The following is a 19962-nucleotide window of genomic DNA, read 5'->3' on the forward strand; positions in this document are numbered from 1 at the left end:
TTTTGCTACCTATTGACTTGAATAGGTAGGAAAATACGCTTCAGCAAATACGAAGCATAATACGGCACGTGTGACCGTACCCTTTACGATATGTTTTTTATTGAAGCATTCTCTCAGCCACTGCCAGTATGATGTGCTTACACCATTTCACAGCCTTACATGAAGTGTTATTTGACACAGATGGCCACTAGGTGTCAGTCACTTACACTAATGTGTTCAGAAAAAAGCTAGGTTCAGTTCATGTTGGATTTCAATAAATTATTTTGCAAGTTTTTTTTTTATGTTTTTGTTTCTATTTTTAAGTTACAGATTATATAGATTACCAGCTCCCTTTATTTCTAATCAAGTCCTGCAGGGAAATAGTTAAAACTAAGGGTGTCACTTTAAGATTACAGCTTCCGTGAAATCTTTCAGACACTCTAATAATTTGCTTCTGGATTTTAGTTAACCCCTGTGCATCTATGATCTCTGATGACCCTTGTGGCATGACTGGTGGCATGTATAGATACGTGCATTTCACAGGAAAGTATGGACTCTGGTCCCCAAAACCAGAGCTAAGACTATGAAGGAGATTTATCATTCTTTTCAAACGTATGGCTTTTATATGAATTTTTTTTTACTTACTTTTGCTTACATACGATCTATTTATCAAATAGTCGCACGGCCTTGATAAATAAATCGCACGTAAGCAAAACCCGGGAAACCCGCTTCCAAAAGCAGTTTTTAAAGCAGAAAAGTTTTCCCTTATGTAAATTGCCGAAGTTCTTTATCTACCCTTTATTACCAGTAGCGTTGCTAGAGAGTGACGGGGAGGGGGAAGGGGGGCGTACCGCATAGGGTGACACACTGACTGGCCTGTCTGGCACTAAATAGCTTCACTCCAACTATCCCGCAAAAACCCATCCACCCTCCTCAGAAATTAAACAATATTAAAAACATACTATGCCGCACCATGAATATCCGTACTCTGGAGGCTTTTTTAATTTTGAGCCTGCATTTTGTGAAGTTGGTGGGCGGAGTCTCGCTGCGCTGAGGCCGTAGTTTACGTCAGGAAGGAAGACAGCGCAGCACCAACAGGCACATAAATAAGAGTGAAACCACAAAAACAAAAACGGCTTGGTACATAACCCACCCCAAAAATTTTAGTGCCACATATGGAGGTTATTTAAGTAGTCTGTAAAAATAATTCTTACACAATTATTTTGTGCCTTATTCTATTTTAACACAACATCAATTTTAAAATTTAGTGGGTACGCCAGTGTCCTAAAATTAACAAGGGGTGCAGTGTGTATTTTCAACCTTAAAATCAATAAAGTTATTAGTTCTATAATTAATTTTTTTCTATAATTAACATTAATGTAGTAGCTTTGTTTCATAATGCAGAATAGGAAGAGTTGTTATAGTGGGTGTTAATATCATTTTCTGCAGACGTATGCACTTTCTGTAAGCCAGGTTGGACCTGGAATACATATGCCACTTTTAAATGGAGATGCAACTTTTTTTCTTCATAAATAGTGACTACTGCATTTGATAAATATATAACCACTGCAAAGTAAAAACAAATGTGCTTTGGAATAAGCAAAAATCAAAAAGTCGCAGCATGTATAGAAAAGTCGCACAAGTATGTGCAACTTTTTTACGCAAAAAAAAAATCTACTACAGAGCCTAATAAATCTCCTTATATGGGGTTATAATTTAATAATACTACTGTTTGGTAAATAAAGAAAAAAGGAAACCATGCCAAACGATTACTTTAAGTTAGGTATATACCTTAGTATGAAGACTTGCATAATCTAATAAAGAAATTATTCATATATATATATATATATATATATATATATATATCATATCTATCTCAGTGTTTTCCAACCAGAGTACCTCCAGCTGTTGCAAAACTACAACTCTCAGCATGCTCGGACAGCCTTTGGCTGTCCGGGTATGCTGAGAGATGTAGTTTTACAACAGCTGGAGGCTTGCAACACTGATCTATCTATCCATTTATTTACCTGTCTATCTAATATCTATCTTTAAATCGGATGGTGTATTCAAAGCATAAACACGCATTAGTACAGACTGTTGGATGCAAAGACTAGCTAGAGTAGAGCTAGAGTATTTTCAGGGAAAATCTCTAGTGTACAATGGTGAATCTATACAAACCTCACCTTAATTCAAAATGAGATAATATGTATGACCTCCAGATTAGACTGCGATAACATACATATATAATAATGGATGCAGATTAAAGTACGAATATAAAAATATTGTAGAGTACAGAGGTTCGCAATATGTCTTAACATAGATTCAAGATGGCCACCAGTCTTTTCTTTTTTTCTTTTCTTCGCAGCAATACGCCTCAGCACATAGCACTGAGGATTCGCAGGCTTTGAATTATGAAGATATCCATCATAATTGTATCCCAGTCACCTGCCATATTTTTATTGCCTCTCTGTGGTCGTCCATATCTCGCCGTTCCCAGGGAATGTTTACCATAAGAGGGGTATGAGGTTAGATGACATCAAAGTCAATAGAAAGAGGGCACATGTGTTACCATCCATGAGCTTGCTGGGGGTTGGGTGGGAAATGACAACGAGAAGTATTACTGGCACACATTCCCTCATTGATATATGATTTTCTGTTCATCATTTACCCCCCCCCCTTTTGTAAATAAGTCATATCATGTATTATTGGATCATGGTTTTAATATTCAGTACAGAACCTCCCCTGTCCCCAACATGAAAGGAGTCTCAGACAGTGGGTGACAGCAGGCCTTTCCTTGGGGACGGTCCCTCTCTCTGGTGAGTCTGAGAGGTGCTGGGAGCTGAATGCCCTGCCTGTTCTCAGGCTCCTGGATGAGTGGAGGGCTGAGGGGAGGAAGGGCAGGTGCACAACAAGAGGCGTCTGCAAATGAGGGAGGCGGGGGGGAGAGATTAGAGCAGAGAAAGGGAAATGACAGAGGGTATGGAATAAATGCATAGAAGAGTGTGCTCAGCACAGAGGGAGAGAAATTGACTGGGAGACAGATAGTCGCAGGAAAAGACACAGAAAAATTGAGCCATGGAGAAATAGAGTGTCCAGTCAATATTACATCTTGAGGTTGTATGTCAAAACATTTCAGGAAGGAAGTACTAGAGATGTAAATAGCAGAATCCCCCCTTAATGGGTGGCAGTCTTTATAATTGCTTAGGCCGTGGCAGTCTTTATAATTGCTTAGGCCTCCATACTAGGCACCAAATCCTTCTTACTTGTACTGTTGTATAAAAACTTTATGTTATCTTGAAGTGTACCTCCAGTGTTTTATTAACTTTTATGAAATACAGTCATGGCTGTAAATGTTCGCACCCGGAAATTTTTCAAGAAAATAAAGTCTCACAGAAAAGGATGCAGTAACATGTTTTGCTATACACATGTTTATTCCCTTTGTGTGTAATGGAACTAAACCAAAAAAGGGAGGTAAAAAAGCAAATTGGACATAATGTCGCACCAAACTCCAAAAATGGTCTGGACAAAATTATTGGCACCCTTTCAAAATTGTTGAGAAATAAGATTGTTTCAAGAATGTGATGCTCCTTTAAACTCACCTGGGGCAAGTAACAAGTGTGGGCAATATAAAAATCCCACCTGAAAGCAGATAAAAAAGGAGAGAAGTGCACTTAGTCTTTGCATTGTGTGTCTGTGTGTGCCACACTAAGCATGGATAACAGAAAGAGGAGAAGAAAACTGTCTGAGCATTTGAGAACCAAAATTGGGGAAAATATTAACAATCTCAAGGTTATATGTCCATCTCCAGAGATCTAGATTTGCTTATGTCCACAGTGTGCAACATTATCAAGAAGTTTGCAACCCATGGCACTGTAGTTAATCTCCCTGGGCGTGGACGGAAGAAAATAATTGATGAAAGGTGTCAACGCAGGATAGTTCGGATGGTGGATAAGCAGCCCCAAACAAGTTCCAAAAATATTCAAGCTGTCCTGCCGGCTCAGGGAGCATCAGTGTCAGCGTGAACTATCTGTCGACATTTAAATGAAATGCTATGGCAGGAGACCCAGGAGGACCCCACTGCTGACACAGAGACATAAAAAAGCAAGACTACATTTTGCCAAAATGAACTTGAGTAAGCCAAAATCCTTCTGGGAAAACATCTTGTGGGCAGTTGAGACCAAGACAGAGCTTTTTGGTAAAGCACATCATTCTACTGTTTACCGAAAACAGAATGAGGCCTACAAAGAAAAGAACACAGTACCTACAGTGAAATATGGTGAAGGTTCAATTATGTTTTGGGGTTGCTTTGCTGCCTCTGGCACTGGGTGCCTTGAATGTGTGCAAGGCATCATGAAATCTGAGGATTACCAACGGATTTTGGGTCTCACTGTACAGCCCAATGTCAGAAAGCTGGGTTTGCGTCCGAGTTCTTGGGTCTTCCAGCAGGACAATGACCCCAAACATATGTCAAAAAGCACTCAGAAATGGATGGCAACAAAGTGCTGCAGAGTTCTGAAGTGGCCAACAATGAGTCCAGATCTAAATCCCATTGAACACCTGTGAAGAGATCTTAAAATTGTTGTTGGGAAAAGGCTCCTTCCAACAAGAGAGACCTGGAGCAGTTTGCAAAGGAAGAGTGGTCCAATATGAGAGGTGTAAGAAGCTTATTGATGGTTATAGGAAGCCACTGATTTCAGTTATTTTTTCCAAAGGGTGTGCAACCAAATATTAAGTTAAGGGTACCAATAATTTTGTCCAGTCCATTTTTGGAGTTTGGTGTGACATTATGTCCAATTTGCTTTTTTCCCTCTCTTTTTTGGTTTAGTTCCAATACACACTAAGGGGGAGATTTATCAAAACCTGTGCAGAGGAAAACTTAACCAGTTGCCCATAGCAACCAATCAGATCGCTGCTTTCATTTTAATGAAGGCCTGTGAAAAATGAAAGAAGTAATCTGATTGGTTGCTATGGGCAACTTGGCAAGTTTTCCTCTGCACAGGTTTTGATAAGTCTCCCCCTAAGGGAATAAACATGTGTGTAGCAAAACATGTGTTACTGCAATCCTTTTCTGTGAGAAATACTTCATTTTCAAGGGTGCCAAATTGCAAGGGTGCCAACATTTACGGCCATGACTGTATGACAACATTGCTGCACTTTGCGTCAAAGTTATTTTTCTAAACAACCTTTATTTTTTAATTTGGTGCTGGAATAATGTACCAAGCACCTGTTCTCCCCCTTCTCCTCCTGTGCATTTGGAGAGGGAGCTTCCCGCTATGGCTCTATAGCACCCATCTTCAGTGCAAGACCCAGCACCATAGTGTCATTTTACACTGGGTCTCACGGTGGAGATGGGTGCTATGGAGACAGGGCGGGAAGCTCCCTCTCATAATGCATAGAGATATAAAAATGACAATCATGCACAGTGCTGGAGGTACACTTTAAGGGTATGTTCACATGAGCGGATCCCCAGAGTATTTTATGCTGCGGATCTGCTGCTTGAAGGACTGCTGTATGCTGCCTTTACATGTGCCTGCTTGAAGCGGCAATACACCGCTTCAAGCAGACACACTGCGATGTGCGAGTCACAGCGGGCATGCGCAGTATACACACACATCGTGGCAGCTCTTGGCCTAGCTCATAGAGCAGGGGGAGCAGCCGCGGTGTGCGAGTACACCGTGCATGCGCGGCGACTCGCACATCGCTTCAGTGTGTCTGCTCGTAGCGGCGCATTGCCGCTCCGAGCAGGCACGTGTAAAGGCAGCATACAGCGGTCCTTCAGTGGCAGATCTGCAGCATAAAATACGCTGGGGATCCACTCGTGTGAAAGTACCCTTAATAATAAGTGGATAGAGCTCCTTCCCACGCAAATTTTTTGTTTAAAATCAAATGCCCTCATAACCACATAATATGATTGTTGGGACACTCAGTATACGGCCATTGGGGCTTTATTTTCAATAAACTTTGGGGCTTACTAGTTTGTGCTTGCAGGGAGCAAGAGCTGCTCACACTGTGCACTGATTTTGTTTACTGTCAACTGTTAGCCTGCCTCAGCCACTTGGAAGCATTGTGCAGGACAATCAATGTGACGTCACAGTCCCGCAAAGACATCTTCAGGCGGACCACAGCCATACTACGGGTGGGTGGAGCTACACCATCATGTTGGCGATGCTGAAACACTCTGCTGCACTCAGTGCAGAGCCTCTCATTAGAGGGTGTTTTCTAAATACAAAATTCCACCAAAATTCAAGACCAATTGACTTCAATGGGATTCCATTGCGGAATTCTGAAAAATAAAAGGTTGATCTTATATTTTTGCGGGATGCAGAAAACGAAATGCCTGCCGTGGAAATTCTGTTGTCTTATTGGGACTCCAGAATCCAATGGAAAACAACAGGCAGTAAATAACGGTGGAATTTTTGGGTGAGTTCTGCATGGAAATTCCACAAGGTGAACATACCTTTAGATGTGTCTTCCATAGAGCCATTACCCAAACAGAGCTATCTGATAAGATAAACTGTATATTTTAAGAAATTATACAGGTAATAAACTTATATGAGGTGAAACATGGATTTAAAAACTGAAGCTACACAAAATTTGCCTGTCGTGGTTAGATAAACACAATGTATTTAACACAATGGAATCCTGTAAAAAAAAAAAAGCCATCATCACTAGTGAACTCCGTACCCACTGGGCCAGTGCAGAGCGCTCCGACCAACTGAAGGGGTGGGGGACCAGTAACTAGTGATCTATTGCGACCCTGTGATTTCGCCACAGTGGTCCTGATCAGCCCATTGAGCTAACCCGCAACTGCATTTTAGCACTTTTAGATACTGCGATCATTTGACGGCTACTCTGGACAGTTCCTAAAATGGACAGAGATGTCAGCAGAGAGTACTGTGCTCGTGATGTCACCAGAGAGCACTGTGTTCCAAAAAGAAATTAATTTCATCTGTAGTATTCAGCAGCTGATAAGTGCTGGAAGGATTAAGATTTTTTAATGGAAATAATTTACAAATCTGTTAAACTTTCTGGCACCAGTTGATAAAAAAAAAAAATGAAGTTATCAACCGGAGTACCCCTTCTATGAAAAAGTGTGCATCCAGCTATTGCATAACTACAACTCCCAACATGCACAGAGTTGTAGTAGTGTGCCTCCAGCTGTTGCAAAACTACAACTCAGCATGCCCTTCGACTGTCAATGCATGCCGATTGTTGCAGTTTTGCAACAGCTGGAGACACATTGGTTGTGAAACCGAGTTTGTTATCTAACTCAGTGTTTCGCAACAAGTGTGCCTCCAGCTGTTGCAATAATACAACTCCCAGCATGCACTGAGAGACTGTACATGCTGGGAGTTGTAGTTTTGCAACAGCTGGAGGCACACTGGTTGCGAAACACTGAGTTAAGTAGCAAACTCTCAGTGTTTCGCAACCAATGTGCCTCCAGCTGTTGCATAACTACAACTCCCAGCATGTATGGTCTGTCAGTGCATGCTGGCAGTTGTAGTTTTGCAACAGCTGGAGGGTACATTCACACGAGCGGGTCTACAGTGAGTTTTCTGCTGCAAGTTTGAGATGCGGCACATTTTCCGCCGCAGCTCAAACTCCCAGCGAGAAACTCGCTGTAAACCCGCCCGTGTGAATGTACCCTAAAAACAGTACACTGCACCTACACAAAATAAAAAGCAAAACACTACATATACACATACCTCTACACAGTCGCCCCCTCCATAACAAAAATGTCTTGTACGGCACGGTTTTCAAAACGGAGCCTCCAGCTGTTGAAAAACAACAACTCCCAGTATTGCCGGACAGCCACTGACTGTCCAGGCATGCTGGGAGTTTGCAACAGCTGGAGACACTTTTGGGAAACACTGCCGTAGCATATTTTTGTGGCGGATTCAAATCCCCAATTCAGGCCTCAAATGCGCATGGCGCTCTCTCGCTTTGGAGCCCTGTCATATTTCAAGGAAACAGTTTAGGGCCACATATGGGGTATCTCCGTACTTGGGAGAAATTCCGTTACAAATTTTGGGGGACTTTTTCTTCTGTTACCCCTTATGAAAAGGTAAAGTTAGGGTCTACACCAGCATGTTACTGTAAAAAAAATTTTTACACTTACATGCTGGTGTTGCCCCATACTTCTAATTTTCACAAGCGGTAAAAGGGAAAAAAAGACCCCCAAGATTTCTAACGCAATTTTTCCTGAGTGCAGAACTACCCCACATGTGGGTGTAATGTGCTCTGCGGGCGCATAACATGGCTCAGAAGTGAGAGCGTGCCATATACATTTGAGGTCTAAATTATTGATTTGCACACGGGCGGCTGATTTTACAGCAGTTCTGACATAAACGCAAAACAGTAAATACCCAGATGTAACCCCATTTTGGAAACTACACCCCTCTCAGAATTTAACAAGGGGTATAGTGAGCCTTAATACCCCACAGGTGTTTGACGAATTTTCGTTAAAGTTGGATGTGAAAATGGAAAAAAAAAATTTCACTAAAATACTGGTGTTACCCTACATTTTTCATTTTCACAAGGGAGAATAGGAAAAAAGCCCCCCAAAATTTGTAGCCCCATTTCTTCTGAGTAAGGACATACCCCATATGTTGATATAAAGTGCTCTGCGGGTGCACTACATTGCTCAGAAGAGAAGGAGCGCCATTGGGCTTTAGCAGAGAGAATGTGTCTGGAATTGAAGGCCACGTGTGTTTACAAATCCCCATAGTGCCAGAACAGTGGACCCCCCCCCCACATGTGACCCCATCTTGGAAACTACACCCCTCACGGAATGTAATTAGGGGTACAGTGAGCATTTACACCCCACAGGTGTCTGACAGATTTTTGGAACAGTGGTCTGTGAAAATGAAAAATTTAATTTTTTATTTGCACAGCACACTGTTCCAAAGATCTGTCAAACGCCAGTGGGGTGTAAATGTAAATTCAGTGAGGGGTGTAATTTCCAAAATGGGGTCACATGTGGGGGGTCCACTGTTTTGGTACCACAGGGGGCTTTGTAAACGCACATGGCCTCCCACTTCTATTCCAACCAAATTATAATGGGGTCATTTATGGGGTATTTCTAATATGAAGACTCCTCAAATCCATTTCAAAACTGAGCTGGTGCCTGAAAAATTCCGATTTAGAAAATTTTGTGAAAAATTGGAAAATTGCTGCTGAACTTTGAAGCCCTTTGATGTCTTCCAAAAGTAAAAACATGTAAACTTTATATAAAGTAGACATATTGTATATGTGAATCAATATATCATTTATTTGAAATGTCCATTTTCCTTACAAGTAGAGAGTTTTAAAGTTAGAAAAATGCTAAATTTTCTAACTTTTTATGAATTTTGGGGATTTTTTTTTTTACTAAGAAAGGATGCAACTAACAACGAAAATTTTCCACTGTGTTAAAGTAGAATATATCACGAAAAAACTTTCTTGGAATCAGAATAATCGGTAAAAGCATCACAAAATTATTAAAGCAAAAAGTGACAGTGGTCAGAATTGCAAAAAAGGGCTCAGTCCTTAATGGGTTAAGGGGTTAAAGCTATGGTCACCTATTTTAATTCTAGCTGTGTACTTTTTTTGGTGCAATATGGTGCAGTATGGGTGTGTAATAAGTCAATATAGTCCAAACTCCAGAATCAGTCACTATGATCGCTGCCACACACAGGTGTCTATGGTTATCCTTCACAACAATAAACTAACACTATCTCTATCTTTTATATCTATGGTATTCATTTGCATTAAAAAAAAAACAAATCAGCAATAAAACAAAAAATCAGTGCAAGGATGTCCATAGCCTTTAAAATGTCATTCACTTTGAGAGGAAACATTTAGGGGCAAGACCATGTGAGGATAAAAATCAGGGCAAGTAAAAAACTAAACAAAACATGGACTTATAATCAGAGGACTGCATTAGGAGCGACGTTTAATATGTCAGAGGAAATGTCTGTCCTGAATCAGCTGACCTGTGAAGTACAGGAGGACATCATCACCTATCAGACGCTCCTGGCAACTCCCAGGCCCCTCCCCCCTCCACCTTTCAGTGCTTAACCCCTTAACGACGCAGGACGTATATTTACGTCCTGCGCCGGCTCCCGCGATATGAAGCGGGATCGCGCCGGGATCCTGCATCATATCGCGTCGGCCCCGATGCTCATCAACGGCCGGGACCCGCGGCTAATACCACACATCGCCGATCGCGGCGATGTGCGGTATTAACCCTTTAGAAGCGGCGGTCAAAGCTGACCGCCGCTTCTAAAGCGAAAGTGAAAGTGACCCGGCTGCTCAGTCGGGCTGTTCGGGACCGCCGTGGTGATATCGCGGCGTCCCGAACAGCTGACCGGACACCGGGAGGGCCCTTACCTGCCTCCTCGGTGTCCGATCGGCGAATGACTGCTCCGTGCCTGAGATCCAGGCAGGAGCAGTCAAGCGTCGATAACACTGATCACAGGCGTGTTAATACACGCCTGTGATCTGTGTAAAAGATCAGTGTGTGCAGTGTTATAGGTCCCTATGGGACCTATAACACTGCAAAAAAAATTTAAAAAAAAAGTGTTAATAAAGGTCATTTAACCCCTTCCCTAATAAAAGTTTGAATCACCCCCCTTTTCCCATAAAAAAATAAAACAGTGTAAAAAAAATTAAAAATAAACATATGTGGTATCGCCGCGTGCATAAATGTCCGAACTATAAAAATATATAATTAATTAAACCGCACGGTCAATGGCGTACACGCAAAAAAATTCCAAAGTCCAAAAAAGCGTATTTTGGTCACTTTTTATACCATTAAAAAATGAATAAAAAGTGATAAAAAAGTCCGATCAAAACAAAAATCATACCGATAAAAACTTCAGATCACGGCGCAAAAAATTAGTCCTCATACCGCCTGTATGTGGAAAAATAAAAAAGTTATAGGGGTCAGAAGATGACATTTTTAAACGTATAAATTTTCCTGCATGTAGTTATGATTTTTTCCAGAAGTGCGACAAAATTTTCGCCGTGCATTTTTGGGTAAAATGACTAATGTCACTGCAAAGTAGAATTGGCGACGCAAAAAATAAGCCATAATATGGATTTTTAGGTGGAAAATTTAAAGAGTTATGATTTTTAAAAGGTAAGGAGGAAAAAACGAAAGTGCAAAAACGGAAAAACCCTGAGTCCTTAAGGGGTTAAATGGGCACTATCAGATACATAAACTTATGATATGTTGTAAAGCAGGTATAACCAATAGGTCTTGCAATTGCTTTCATTAGAAAATGTTCAGTATTTCATAATGAAAAAGCCAGTCAAACAACTGCCCCCCGTCTGCCCAGACACATGCTAGTCCTGCTGTGTCCATGCATCATCACCTATGTCATGGACACACTTCCTTGATTGACAGCTGTGAGCGCAGGGCTCGCAGCTGGAGGAAAAATCCTCCCACTGTCAGCTTGTGTCCCACTACTGTCAGTAAGGACAAGCTGGGAGTTGTAGTTTTGCTAATGCTAGGGGAGATGTGAGGAGACAGCATACTGAGGGAGGGGGCGGAGACCTGCACAGTGAGGCCACGCCCCCTCCATTTGAGAGGAATTCAGACTAGTGAGCTAAACTAAAAGAGTAATAAAAAAATAAATGTGCTAGACACATAAAAAATAGATGTACATGGTCAGGATTAGGTACTGAGTAATATATTTAAAAAACATATTTTTTGTTGGACCTGACGGGTACGCTTTAATGTGTCAGAACAGGATGTCAGTTCTAGGTCAGCTGACTTCCTGTAAACGACAGGTTGATATCATAACCTACCATATCCCTCCTACCAGCTCTCAGATACCTCCCCTCCCAGCTTCATCTCTATGAAATCAGAATATTTAGTAGTTATACACCTCCTATGAGTTATTTATTGCTGTTAATTACCTTAAATTGACGCAAGAAATGTTGCTATTTTATCATAATTGGGCAAATGTGTAATTTTTTTCTGGGATTTTAGAAAACTGCAGCAAGAACAGCCTAAATACATGAAAAAACACGTGAAACATGCAGTAAAACTTGAAGACTGTGAAAACAGCCTAAATACTTCAAATCTTCATAAAACTCCCTAATTGTGATTATAGGTCAAATCAAAAGTCAAAATTTTTTAACCCACTTTGAATAAGAAAATGCATCAAACTGCATGTAGTGTGAACAAACACCAACCTACTTAAGAGTCTCCACAGTTTAGACTTCTGGTTACTGAAGTCTAACCAGGTAAATAAAGGGGTACTCCAGTGGAAAACATTTTTCTTTTTTTAAATCAACTGGTGCCTCAAAGTTAAACAGATTTGTAAATTACTTCATTTTAAAAATCTTAATCCTTCCAGTACTTATCAGCTGTTGTATACGCCACAGGAAGTTATATTTCTTTCTGGAGTTCTTTTCTGTCTGACCACAGTGCTCTCTGCTGCCCTCTGTCCACAGAGGTGTCAGCAGAGAGCACTGTGGTCAGACTGAAAAGAATTCCAGAAAGAAATACAACTTTCTCTGTAGCAATCAGCAGCTGATAACTACTAGAAGGATTAAGATTTTTAAATAGAAGTAATTTACAAATCTGTTTAACTTTCTGACACCGGTTGATTTAAAAAAAAAATAGTTTTCCATCGGAGTACCCCTTTAAGTTGGTGTCTTTAGGTGAATTGCACTGCCTCCTCTCTCTACAGAACCAGAGGATTCATGTGAAATTTAGGCAGCAAGAGAACATAATTTCTGTTCTGAAATAGGGATTAGTATGGCTGCCACATCAGTTAAAACAGGTAAGCACAAGGCATAAATAAGAACCTCTGCATTATTCTCTAATAATAGCTGCATTATATATGCAAAAAAGAGTACAGTGGTTCTTTAACTTTTAAAGCATTACTGTGATTTAAAAAAAAAAAAAAGGTTTCGATCTGTCAGGGTCTGGATGCTGAGATCAGTGATCACTAGAATAAACAAGGCGAAGCACACAGCTGAGCTCTTTCTTTTCCTTCTCTCCTTACTACATGAGACTGACTCATGGGGGGGGGGTTATCAAAAAGTTATCCAATCAGATTGCTTCTTAAAAATTTTTTTTAAAGGGCCTCTAATAAATAAAAGAAGCAATCTGATTGGTTGCTATGGGCAACTATTCCTCTACACGTTTAAAAAAAATCTTCCCATTAGACATACAGTGAGGAGACACTGTAAAGAACCTGCTCAGCTGAGCACTTCTCCCTGTTCTTTTTGAGCAGAACCCAGACCCCAACCCATCAAAAATTACAGTAATGCTTTAAGTATTTCTCACTCACTCCAAAAATGCGTAAAAATTATCAATTTTATTTTTCAATCTATATTTTAATACAGGTTTTTTATTGCTCCCCATGGCCTCTTTTTAACACTCTAACAGTCTTGCCTGTATTGTTGCTTCATTACATTGGGCTGCATAATACATTTCTAATTCTACGATCAAATAATATTCTATTCATGAACACAAAACCTTTCTACCTGCTCTGTTAATTTGATTGATAAATGAGTTGTGTACTATAGCAGGCAGCTTTAATGTGGAGTGGTGATGAGCTTCTTGAGCATTGTCTGTGTACAATGCTCCCCCTGCCACTAGAGCAGATGCTTCCCTGCAGATAATTAGCTGGTTAATTGGGGTTTTTATGTACTAACTACGAATGAGTTTATAGCCTCTTCCCGGTAGTTGATGAATGTTGCTTTCACATCGGGGCCATTAGCTGTGTAGCACTTTGTGTTAACATCTCTTACTGTCTAAAGGTCATTCTTCACATCCCTTTTTACAAGGGCCAGGGCATAATATGGGCTAAGAGTCCACCATATTGTAGCACTGAAAGATATTATACGTTCTCATTTGTGCTTGGCTGGTCATTACCGATTTCTCGACTCTTCTAAATTTCTGTTATTTGCTTTAGCCTGAAAAAGAGTTAAAATCAGCGTAAAACCTTTAATCCTTCTGGAGAGCAGGGCAGGAGTTTTATCCCTAGCTCAGACCCCTTCAAATCCTGAAATCACTTGTAAGCTGCAGCTCCTTTCAGTAGGATGTTGTATGGATGAGTGCTCACATGGTGGGAGGTCCAGGCTGGATTAACATGACAGGGTAAAGTCAGAAAACCTTTCAAGAAGTCAAGTTCCAGCTTTTTGGCTACTGAGAGTCTTCAAAAATGTACAGATAACAGTTCCCATATAAAGTCAAAGATTTTTTTCAATGCTTTAGTGTATCTTTATTAAAAGCCCAATGACCTTACCTTTATTCTCCCACCACTCTTGTTGCTCTATTCTATTACTTGACCAATTCCATACTCTGCCCTATGCCTTTGACTCCTGTTTACATGGCATACATCTCAGACCTGTGCAAAGACCAACTTTGTCTGCATAGTTGTGTGTTTTTAGGGTCTTTACTTGCTTTGCGAAAGGGAATAGCAATTCTGGTCTTGGAGAAGTACTTGACACCCTTTAAGTCAGCAAGGAATTTAAGAGTTTTATCTCCAAATATTAGCTTTAGGGCTAGCATTCCTCGAATGGAAAAAGGAACAAAAATTGGACCTACATTTGCATATTGATAATTTGTAACACAGATCTTTTTACTTTATTGTAGAAATCCTCTAAATAGTGAAAGGGTATGAATTGCCTCCTTTGTCTGGTTTTGACACTTGGATGGACAAATCCCCTAACCCCTTTTACAATAGATATTCAGTGATATCCTGAATTCACTATGAATTATTGAGCCTTTCATACACTTAGTCTTAGAATTCTATGACCGTTAAACTTAACTCTTATGCATATTGGAAATATCACGTGATACTTTTCCAAACATTTCACCCAACTCTTTGAAGATCTAACCTATATCCACTTCTCCTATACAATGTTGTAAATCCTCTTATCTAGTACAATAGCCTCTTCTAGTACCTAGTCCTTCCAATGGGATTTGAATATCTAAGTAAACCATTCCAGTTGTCTCATGCAGTATGGCTATACAGTTTCTTATGTCTGACATTGATTTCCATTGTGATTAGAAGATAAAAAAAAATGCATCATGCATGGTTGTATTGAAAAATGAAGATGATTAACCAATAGAACTTTAAAGACCCTATAACAATTTATGTATAGAACATTTTTCTAGCATATAAACCATTTAACTGCCCAAGTAAAATGTGAGGCTAACCCTAATTTGTTATAAAAATTTCTTGGGGACTGATTACTGGACACTCTCCTAGCACAGAATACATGAATAGGTAATGGGGTGCAATATAGGTGCTAAGCAGAGGGGCTTAGAGGATGGTGCCCATGTTACTAATAGTAGGAATATCACGGCACTCTTTAATGTATTCTCAATCGAAAGTTTATTTCATTGTATTTAATACACTAGCATGTCAAGTAGCAGGTAATGTGTAATGTAATGCTGGCGCATATAGTGCGGCCTGTATGATAGATATGAGACAACATGCCATTCACATGACATATTATTTTGTAAAGGTAATCAAGGCCTGGGAGAGCCAGAACATGCCTAAATGTCTCTGAATGTTGCTGATCAGTGGCAATTTTTGTCCAGTATCTCTCTCATTAGGCATCTGGCATGGTGCACAGGCGGAGCTCCAGGAGCACAATGATGTCACTGCTGCTGCTTTTCACAGTTGGGCCGAGTGAGGAAGCTGCAGCAGTGACATCAGCATGCTCCTGGAGCTCCTCCTCCCGTGCACAAAGCCTGCTGCCTGAATAAGGAAGAGAACGGGTAAATTGTACCACGGATTGGGGGTAGGTAAGTATTATCATCAGTGTCACCCGCATTACCAACAATAGGGTTTTAGGTTGAACTCGATGGACTCTTGTCTTTTTCAACCTTACAAATTATGGTAATATGTATGTTACTATGTTAAAAGCCTGTACCACTAATTACACATTCCCTTTAATATTACTAAAGTTATTGACTACTATCTAATAAACCTTGCATTAAGCATACATAGAATATTCTTCTAGTATAAAACAGATTGTCAAATTACCAAGTCCAGGTGTTCCGGGTCTGGAGGCTGGAAAGAATCTTCATACCAGCACCATCCTGGTGTGTTGTTCATTCTGTGGACAGGGCTGGTGCAAGGATTTTTGCCACCCTAGGCGAAAGCTAATTTTTCCGCCCATTGGCTCCGCCCTTTGGCACTCCCCACCTAACTACTGGGGTGACACACTGTAACAAACCTCCTCCTTATTAGGCGGATGTCTGGAGGTACGCTTAATGTCAGGATGCTGGACGGACCTGACATGCCTGTCTGGCCTCGGAGGTGGCACTGTGCTCCTCCAGCAGGCTTGAGAATGCAGATTATTATGATATCAGGAGGGACGGGGTGTCAAGTGGTGCTGGCTGGGCGGGTGCTTCCGATTAGCGGCAGGTGCTTTGGATGCTGGCTGGCTACTAACTTTCTTGCAGCGGGCAGAACGGCGCCCCCATCAAGAGGGCGCTCTAAGCGGCTGCCTATTTTGCATATAGGCAGAACCGGCCCTGTCTGTGGAATGCTGTATTTGCTTCACACCATGGTGGTTAATATAATATTAGCACATACATTACATTCAGATATTTTTCACCAATGTGTGGAGAAGGATTCCACTGTGTGCTTTGTCTTAGCTGAGGCCAGTTACTGGATTTTTTTCTGGGATGTCAATTGACATTCTGGATAAGTTGCTAGTGCACCCTTGGAGTAATTTTGGCAGACATCCTATTCTGTCAAGTTTTATGGTTGCTCCACATTTTGTCCATTTGGAGAGAATTTACTCCCATGCTTCTTTTGAGTAGCCTTTAAGGTAAGCTGTCATTAGTTTTATGCTGCCCAAACCACGAGTAGTATAAAGCTGGTGCAGGTAGCGCAATGCCAGGACACTATAAATTACTCTAATACGCTTGAGCATTTCAGAGTAATTCGAGTTTAAAAATGTAATATACAGCGCTGAGCACTTTATTTTTGTATATTCACTGATGATATGCGTGTCGATTCCATGATGATCTAATAACATATGGCCCAGACTAACTTATTAACTATTTGTGGCATGTTGGGAAACCAATAAAACACAGCTTTGATAATATTATGGGTCTCCTCGGGTGCTGTGACCTTGGATATTTCATTGTGTTGTGTGTTCCAGTGTGCTATCTGGATAGTCACTTGCACAGTGGATGGATCCCAGTGCTGTCTTGCATCTTTACAAAGATTGCAGGGTGGAGATAAGCTGTCGGGGCCAAATGAGTTTTTCTCAATTTCTGTAGCAGAATTTCTGCCGTGGAATTTCTGCAATCCAGATTCCACAAAAAGATGGTGCATTTCTGAGTGCCGCTTCTGCATAAAGAATTTCCTAGCTGAATTTTTAAGCTGGATTCTACTTGGAAATTCTGCTTTGTGAAAAGCTCCTAAGAGTTGTTTTCATAGGGCACAGCTACTTCTCATGCTTTGCATTTCAGGGGGCCGGGCCAGAGCTGGCATGTTTGCCAGCAATACTCACACATGGATTTTCTTTCCCTAACTTGTCTGACCAGTCACAGCACAGCACCGACTCCTCCCTGCCATGCCATAACATTGTGCTGATGAAAGTGCATTGGACTGAACAGGATGGCACTATGCTTTGGGATGATGGTATGTGGAGGGGAGAAGGGGGATACACTGATGGACTGGGCTTGCATGGTGCTATGTGACCAAAAAAGAAAGAAACAGCAGCAGATAAGCAAAAAGAGGTTACATTAAGTAATGAACTGCTACTGCTAATAATGATGACAAGCCTGTGGACTAAAGGAATATTACATATAATAGACAGCATTGTGTACATATTGGAGTAGAAACACAAGGGGCAGCTGCCCACAACTTTATTCAGACATAAAATAAAAGTCTTAATTAATCTTGGAAGATGTGGAGACAGGCTCAAAGATTGCAGGTACACAGCTCACTCTCTCTGTCTCTTCCCTTCTCCTGCACATAACAGTAGTTAAGCTCTGCCTCTTCTTCTGTTTTACCCTGGTATTTCTGATGCTAAAAAGTAAATCCCCCCTAAGGCTGGGTTCACACGGCAGAATCTCTGGGCAGAATTTCTCAAGCCGGCGGCACTAGGACTGCATGGACTGCATTGGTGTCCCCATAGACAGCAATGCATTTCTGGGTGGATCTTTTGGGAGATCTGCTCAGAAATGCATTGACATCTATGGGGACGGCATTGCCCAGAGATTCCATAGTGTGAACCCAGCCTAACAGGAAGCAGACAACAGATTGCAGGGAAGTGAGACACCTAGTGGCCAAGATTTTAGATATGTTTTTCTGGGGTAAGGAGTCATTATTGGTAAATGAAGTGATTCACAAATATGTTAGAAATCACATTGGCTATTAAATGGAGAGAAGTAGTTTGAAACGACAATGATCATGTAAAGATTACAAATTGTTTAATGATCAATATGTAATAAGAGATAGCTGAGAGATTATATTTAACATAACGCCAATTGTTTAAACAATAATTGCATAGTTACTGCCATCATAGCACAGCTTTGTCATGTAGCACATGTAGAGGAAAGTACAAGTGCTGCTCACATGCAGTGGATTTGTTGCAGACATGTCTGGCAATCTAAATGGTAAAATCCATGTACATGTTGAAGAAGCAGACCCATTCAGGTCTATGGAACATATCCGAGCGAATATGCCCTACATAAAGAAAAAATTATCTGTGCTTACATTTACTCAGATTTGGCTAGTAACTAGTTCAGTCTTAATATGGCTATGCCTAAATTCTGTGTGAGAAGTACCGTGAAGTTTTGCACAAACTGAACAAAGAAATGCAGAAACAGTATGAAATTTCCTTTGTCTTTCCATTTATATAGAAAAATGTGGACTGAGGATGAAAACAACAAAAACAGAAGTCTTAAGTGAGATACTCTGAACAATGAGATTCAATGGAGCGTTTAAAAAGAAGGCAGAGACAAGGAAATAAAGTCATGTCTGCATTATTTTTTAGAAGCAGACGTTTAATTTCATTCAGTCTAACAAAATATTGAGTTTGCTGTGGAAAGTGGATCATAGCAAAATCCCTTTAAGACACTAGAGTTCGTTTGACTACAAGGTATAATGGTACGTTCAGACGAGTGGATCCACAGCATATTTTACGCTTTTGCTTTTAGATGTGCCTGCAATACGCCGCTACGAGCAGACACACTGCGATGTGCGAGTCGCCGTGCCTATGTGCAGTGTACTCGCACATCGCAACTAACTCATGGAGTAGGGAGAGTGGCTGCGACGTGTGCAAGTACACCGTGCATGCGCGGCGAACTGCTCATCGCTTCAGTGTGTGTGCTTGTAGCGGTGTATTGCCGCTCTGAGCAGGCACATCTAAAGCCACCATATAGCGGTCCTTCAGCAGCGGATCCGCAGCGTAAAATATGCTGTAGATCCGCTCGTCTAAACGTACCCTAATAGTGCAAAGACTCATTTGTGAGACACTTTAATCACTCTCCTGAGAACTAGTCCTGTTTAAAGGAATATCACAAAATCCTTAGAATTAAATTGAAAATATAATTATATATTTCTGTATAAATTAGGGATTCCCAGCTAAATCATTTAAAACATTTTTTCAAAATAAGAAGTTTTCTACAACCATCAACACATCTAACTTTAATAAGTTTCAAACATGAATTGTTGAAGTTGAATTTTTTTATTGTACAAATTAAAACAAATTATTGTTTTACATATGAATATGTTTAAGTGTTAAATATTTATTAACCATTTCAAATTTTTTGGGTGTTTTTTCTGTGGTCTCCTTTGTTCATTTCCACCAGAATTACAGTTGTTCACGAATTCCACCTCTTTAGTGTAGGGATGCTTTCAACCTAGACAACAAACACAGAATGCAGTGTTAGTTTGTGTAGATATTTTTTTGACAATGATCGTACAAACAAACAGTAAACTCTATTGCATATGTATCCACTCTAAGGCCCCTTTATGGAAACTAACTTGCAGATATGAGAAA

The 19962-nt window shown here is 40.6% G+C and overlaps 1 long non-coding RNA gene across 1 annotated transcript in view; it reads left to right on the plus strand.

Annotated features, from left to right (window-relative positions):
- The window catches only part of LOC130270566 (uncharacterized), an 83806-nt gene extending 64874 nt beyond the window's left edge, over positions 1-18932 (plus strand). Inside the window, exon 3 of the long non-coding RNA XR_008843553.1 lies at positions 18821-18932. This is a non-coding gene — a long non-coding RNA (uncharacterized LOC130270566). The remainder of the gene's footprint in view (positions 1-18820) is intronic.
- The last annotated feature ends 1030 nt before the right edge of the window (positions 18933-19962 follow it).

This window comes from Hyla sarda, chromosome 1, assembly GCF_029499605.1.
Source record: "Hyla sarda isolate aHylSar1 chromosome 1, aHylSar1.hap1, whole genome shotgun sequence".
NCBI classification, from domain to species: Eukaryota; Metazoa; Chordata; class Amphibia; order Anura; family Hylidae; genus Hyla; species Hyla sarda.